We start from the raw sequence: 6,000 nt of genomic DNA on the forward strand, positions 1-6,000 counted from the left end.
GACACACACACTTGTCTGGGCAAAAAATAAAAAATAAAAGGGGCAACACAATTTCTTCTCTTTGTTTTCTTTTCTCTTTTTTTGGGGTTTTCATTTTGTATTTTTTTTTTTGTTTTTTTGTGGGTTTTGGGTTGGAAAGAAGTTGGCCGGATGTGTGGGTTAAATCGATTGGGCATTGATTTTGAAACAAAAGAAGCAACCAGCCACATGTTACACGCAATTTTGTTGATATTGTGGGCAAATTGTTAAAAACAATGCAAAGTTGGGACCACAAAACAAGTATGCATACATATATATCACAATAAATATTTGAATTAATTTCAGGAAAATGATTTTGCAAAAAATAATAAATTTGAGAGAAAATTTTACAAGTCTGCCAAAATGTTGAAAGCTTCTTAAATAATATGCATATTGATAAGGGTTTCGCAATATAAGAAGGAATGGCTTAATTAATGCAAAACTCATAAAATATAACATATCCCGAATTTAATTCCGAAGAAAAAAGAGAGTTATTTATGGCCAAGAAGTTCTCAATTTTGAGATAGTACATGGATTTTGCTACAAGTTGGTATAAAGACTCAAAAGAGTTTCTTTTATCTTTTTCTACTTGGCTAGATTGAAATTTGAATATTGAAAATAAACTTAAGTCAAGTTAGATTGCATAGACTGTGAGTATTCAACTCTTTTCGTCTAAACCATTGAATTGTAAACTATTATTGACCATTCATTCTTACAGGATATTTGCTGCTTATATTCACATGGCCGTCATTCTATAGAAAACGTTGAGGAATTGTCAAAAGTGTCAGCTGAAAGTCAAAGCCGTAACAATCCGAACCGAGTTGAGCCATGTTAGTCAAAAGCCAGGGCAATTGAAGTGCGGCTTTGGCGAGGGAAATGAAAAAAATGGAAATATGAAAAGAGCTGATGGGCAAAATGAAATGTCACCGAGTTGGAAAAGGATGATGTCGCTTTTGTCAAAGAATGGCAACATAACTGACGCAGATGTCTCATGTGTAACGTTCATTAGCAACGATGTGTCTTTGTATGTGTGTGTGCGTGGTTCTGGGGACACATCCCACAGACTTACCTTAATCAACATTAAAACCTTTGGTCACATATGCACTTAGCCCGCAGCTATTTTGCATACATTTTATTGACTTTAATGGCTGGCTAAACATAATTTCAGAACTGGCGGCACTTAATGAACTTGTTCATTTCTTGCACGTGAATGGAATAAAAAATCCTTGAAAAGTTTAAGTTATAAGAGAGTCAGAGCCGAATACAGCGATAAAAGATATTTCTATATACAATACATATTTCTATTTGCTTTTGTATACGACGTGACAAGAGACTCTTGATGTGCACATCATTGAGTTGAAAGGTTTTCTTAGCAGCTTTTGTTGGTTTTCATTTGTGTCTTCTTCGTTTTGTTTTTTGTTTTTTGGTTTTGTTTTTTATTTTTTTTTTCTTCTTTTGAATGAAAATATTGTTTATTCTCGCATGAAAAGCAAAGTTGTGCATTCATTGAAGGTAAAAGGAAATTGCAGGCTTGTCACTTAAATTAAAATATCTTCTTAGCATAACACATGATTGGGCCAGCTGACCTTGTTGTCATTTGGATTTTGTTGTTACATTTTTGATATTAATAATGAAAGCTTAGATTTAATCAACCTGAAATAAAACAAATAAGAAAACCAATTCGACGATGACTGTCAAAGGCAAAGTTTTGCCCCCAATATGTATACAGGAAGGTATATGTTGTGCGTGCCTGTGTACGAGAACAATGAAGACGAAAACCAATTTAATGTCCATTTGAAATATTACGCATACCACACGTTGAACAACTGTCAACGTTCAGCTCAATATTAATGCCCAGGAAAGCCGTGCGAATGGTCAATTGTGTGGGTCACCAGGTCCCGAACCTAGACTCCATTCCCATTCTCCCCCCATTGGCTATCATAATATCTTGTGGACTTAGCCATCATTTATACCGCCTTATGCCAGCGTCGATGGCGCCCCGTCTCGTCTCCGTCTCCTTAAATGCCTTGAAGGCACTAATCTGCCGTTTGTATGCAGCCCGCGAAGCGTAGTTCAATTCGAAAGTCAAACAAGAAAAGAACAAAAATGCCTCATAGAAATAGGAAATTTGTTTATTTCTCTTTTGTCATTGAACTTATATCCGGCTATAAGTTTTATCTCAACGATTTAATACCAACTTCAATTGCCAAAATAAATAGAAAAAAGACACCAATTGATGCTTTTAATTAGTTTTAGTTAAGAGATTAGTAACATAAGCTTGAGATACAAGAATTGTAATGTAAAATTATAAAATATAAATTGTTTAAAATTTGACATTTTGTGTCTTATTAGAAATAAGGTTTATTATAAATTTTTTTGTTAAATTACTGGCACTTAGTTATTCTTCAATTTCACTTAAAAAACTCAAGTATCGATTTCTAAGGAGCTTCCCTTCGACCAACTGTACATTTTTCCATTATGTATACGTAATTTAGCTTTTGCTTTTGTTCGCTTGCAATGGAATAATAAAATTTACCAAATGAGTTTGCGAATTTTATTGCATTACAAAATTAGCCCCAAACAACACAAAAACCAGAATACAAAAGAATACCACGAGGGCTAAAATGAATGGCGAATGACCAAACAGTAACCATAAAATGAGAACTTAATCTTGTCCTCCCGACAATGAAAGCAACACCTGGACAGTGCCAGAAGCAGCTAGCCAACATGGACACATCTCCTGCCTGGACACAATGAAAAAAACAAAAAATACTGAGTCGGCACCAACAAAACTGAGGGTGCCATGTAAATTTTACAACAGAGTAAACACAATAAACATTTACACATAGCCGATGGATAACCACACACATCCAGGTGTTCTTTACTTATATGTATGTATGTACATATACGAGTGGTTCTCCATCTGTGTTTGCCAAAGGACACGCACATGCTAACTGGTCACAGCACCAGCAGCAGGAGCAGCACTGGGACACCGCAGGATAGGTACACGCGCCAGGTAAACAAGGTTTCCAGATAAGAATTCACAACACACGATACACACACACACAACAACACTATTGCACATACTCCCCAGACATGACACACTTACATCGTTTGCAAACCGAATTAAAAATGACCAAAGCTCCAATACACCTAAGCGACATTATGTTTGGAGTTAAGTCTAGTGTAGTCCATTATCGGATCAGTTAAGGCTTATATACATCTATGTATTCCCCGTGCTCCATTCAATTTGCTTCTCTCTTTTGTACATATTTTCAATTTGCACTTGCTACTTTTTCCTTTTTTTTGTGCTCCTCCTGTATACAAATTCGTGTAATTATCTTCGTATAAATGTCACTTTAGCTGATTGTTTGCCATCCTCCGTCCATAAAGTACACATATGCTCATATATGTGTGCTTTTGTGGGCTTGTGTGTGTGTGCGTGTGTGTATCTCAGTAATTAGCAAGAAAGTCCCACTTTGTATCCATTACTCGCATACAGAGAGTTGGGGTCAGACACGAGAGCAGACATAGACAACAACTAGAAGAGAGGTCAGTGTTCGAAGCTTAATTGGGTTTTGTGTCATTGTCTGAGGTACTTGTAATGTGTTTCTAAAGTGTTTGCACTCAATTCAGAAAGTTTAACTACTTACGCATAATACTCACATATATTAGGACAAAATAAAGTGAAGTAACCTAATCTTGCTAGTAACACCTTTGGGTAAAGTTTTCCTCAAGTTTTCGCATCTATTAAATGTCTTAGAGAATTAAACTTGAATAGAATCTAAAAATCTTAAATATTTAAACAAATTTTGAACCCTAATCAAACAAGAAATGCGCTTAAAGTAAAACCCCAATAACTCTTTAGAAAATGTTTATTTAATTTGAGTGTTTAGTTGTCTCTTTTCTAACCCTCTGTCACTTTCCCGCTCTCTCGTTCTACATTATAAAGTCAAAATAAATGACTTAAGGTTTAATCGGGGATTTATCGCATAAACCATTCTTATTCTGAGCCAAGGGTGTTTGCTCTTTATATCCAAAAACATTAATTAAATTAGGCAATTAAAAGTTTGTTTTTTTGGTAAATCTTTTGGATATGGACGGTGGACTGAAACCAACTACTGTATTGCCAATTTGAATGCGGCTTAAAGTTCCAAGTTCTATGTTGGTGGAAAAGCCGACGGAAAAGTTTCCGTTTCAGTTAATATCGTAAGTCTCAAAGAGATTTGCATTAGATGTTTGAGAAAACTTACCCCGAATACGAATAGAAAGTATTTCGATGTTACTTTAAACTGTGTCTTTAATTTAAACTGTTGCTTTGCGGTAAAATTGAACTAATTTTAATAAGTCCTTTCAGTTTGTATTTGGTTCACATTTTGTCGATGAACTTTTTAATAGTTCCTTTGTTGATTGAAACTTTTTCTTTTAACTATGGATTTTTTGGAATGATAAACATTTTTTTAAACTAAAAATTTATGATATTTTTCTGTTTGTCTTTTAATGATTCTGTTCTGATTTGTATTAGATTTTTAATGTTGTTTTAAATATTCTTTTTTCTTCTGATATATTTTTTGTGTTTTTGCTAGTTTTAGAGTTGTTGCACGTTGCTTCGTTGAGTTTACACTGAGCGGGTCGTATCGCTGGCAGCCGCTTTTATTGGCGGCGAACAGGATATTCACCACAGACATTCTGGCTGGCTGGCATGCGCCTGCCATCATCTACCCCATCGGGAGTCGGGCCGAAAAGGATACAAATGTTTACAGGTGCATGGAGGAGATGGAGGGTGGTTCAGTGGGTCGGGTCAGTTGAACAACAAACAGAAACACACACACACAAAAGCTTTATTTGTATATATATATTATACACTGAGCCAAAAAATTTCTTACTAAGAATATCTATATAAAATTTGTTGCAAATATATCACATAAATTTGATTGAATATAATAACGGCTTTTGAAGAAATGTATTAAGTTTATAATTTTTTTTTGAAGTTATGGGCAACAAATTATGTACTTGGCAACCCTAAATACAGAAAGCTTTCTTTCTTTGGTCTCTCTTTGGCAAAACAAGTCGAGCTTTTACGATTCAAAACAAACGCCCACACATACCAACAGCCCAGCATCAGCCTCATCCTGAAGCTCGGCCCGTGCACATGGCATAAGTTGCCGACAATTTTCTACAACTTTACAACTGTGGTGAGTTTCAATCTCGCTGTTGTTGCTCATTTCTTTTCCCGCATGTCGCGTGGTCGGCATCAAAAAAAATTCAATTTCCACACTCAATTCAGGGCACCGACTTTAAGATATGCTAAAGCAAATATGTATAAAATAAATGAAACTCTAGTTAAACGTAAGTCAGAAATTAGTTCTTTATATAGCAATATCATTTTACGATAGAATTAAAACAAAAACAACTTGATGCATTATTTAGTTATCTGTATAGTGTCTGGGTAAAGTCATAGAACATTTAAAAACTTACTTCTGCTATATTAATTTTTCTTAATTTCTTTCATAATTTCTAAGACAAACAAACTTCGATACGCTATCAGCCCTTGCTTGCAGCTTGTACCCTTTGCTTACAGGGTATTTAAGAAAATAATAGAAGAAAACAGCGACGAGTAGACAAAAATTGACGATGAAAACAATGCAAACAAAAATTTATGCTTTTACGAGTATCATGAACATCAACATCAGCATAAACATTTTGGTCTCATCCCATTTCATCTCATCTTTCTGTCCATCATTTCGGCTTGCCGTCTTTTTATCCTTTTTTCTTTTTTAGCTGGGACTTTGACTTAGGCCACTGTAGTTTTCTGGCTTTGTTTTTTTTTTTCTTCTTCTGTTTTTTCTTCCTCTTCTGTTTTTTATAACATTTTGTTTTTCTGATGGTTCGCAAGAGCCACAGCAACAAATTGCCAACCGTTTAAGCCACTTGGGGGCGCAACATGGCGTATGCGTGATTATAATTGAAATTTCGTGCCTA

General features: G+C 35.0%; 1 protein-coding gene across 6 annotated transcripts in view; it reads right to left on the reverse strand.

Annotated features, from left to right (window-relative positions):
- The window catches only part of LOC6648030 (diacylglycerol kinase eta), a 36,608-nt gene extending 32,200 nt beyond the window's left edge, over positions 1 to 4,408 (reverse strand). For all 6 annotated transcript variants that reach the window (XM_023178717.2, XM_047013544.1, XM_023178718.2 and 3 more), the window contains exon 1: positions 4,272 to 4,408. The gene's annotated coding sequence lies outside the window, so the exon portion shown is untranslated. The remainder of the gene's footprint in view (positions 1 to 4,271) is intronic.
- Between the last annotated feature and the right edge of the window lie 1,592 nt (positions 4,409 to 6,000).

This window comes from Drosophila willistoni, chromosome 3R, assembly GCF_018902025.1.
Source record: "Drosophila willistoni isolate 14030-0811.24 chromosome 3R, UCI_dwil_1.1, whole genome shotgun sequence".
NCBI classification, from domain to species: Eukaryota; Metazoa; Arthropoda; class Insecta; order Diptera; family Drosophilidae; genus Drosophila; species Drosophila willistoni.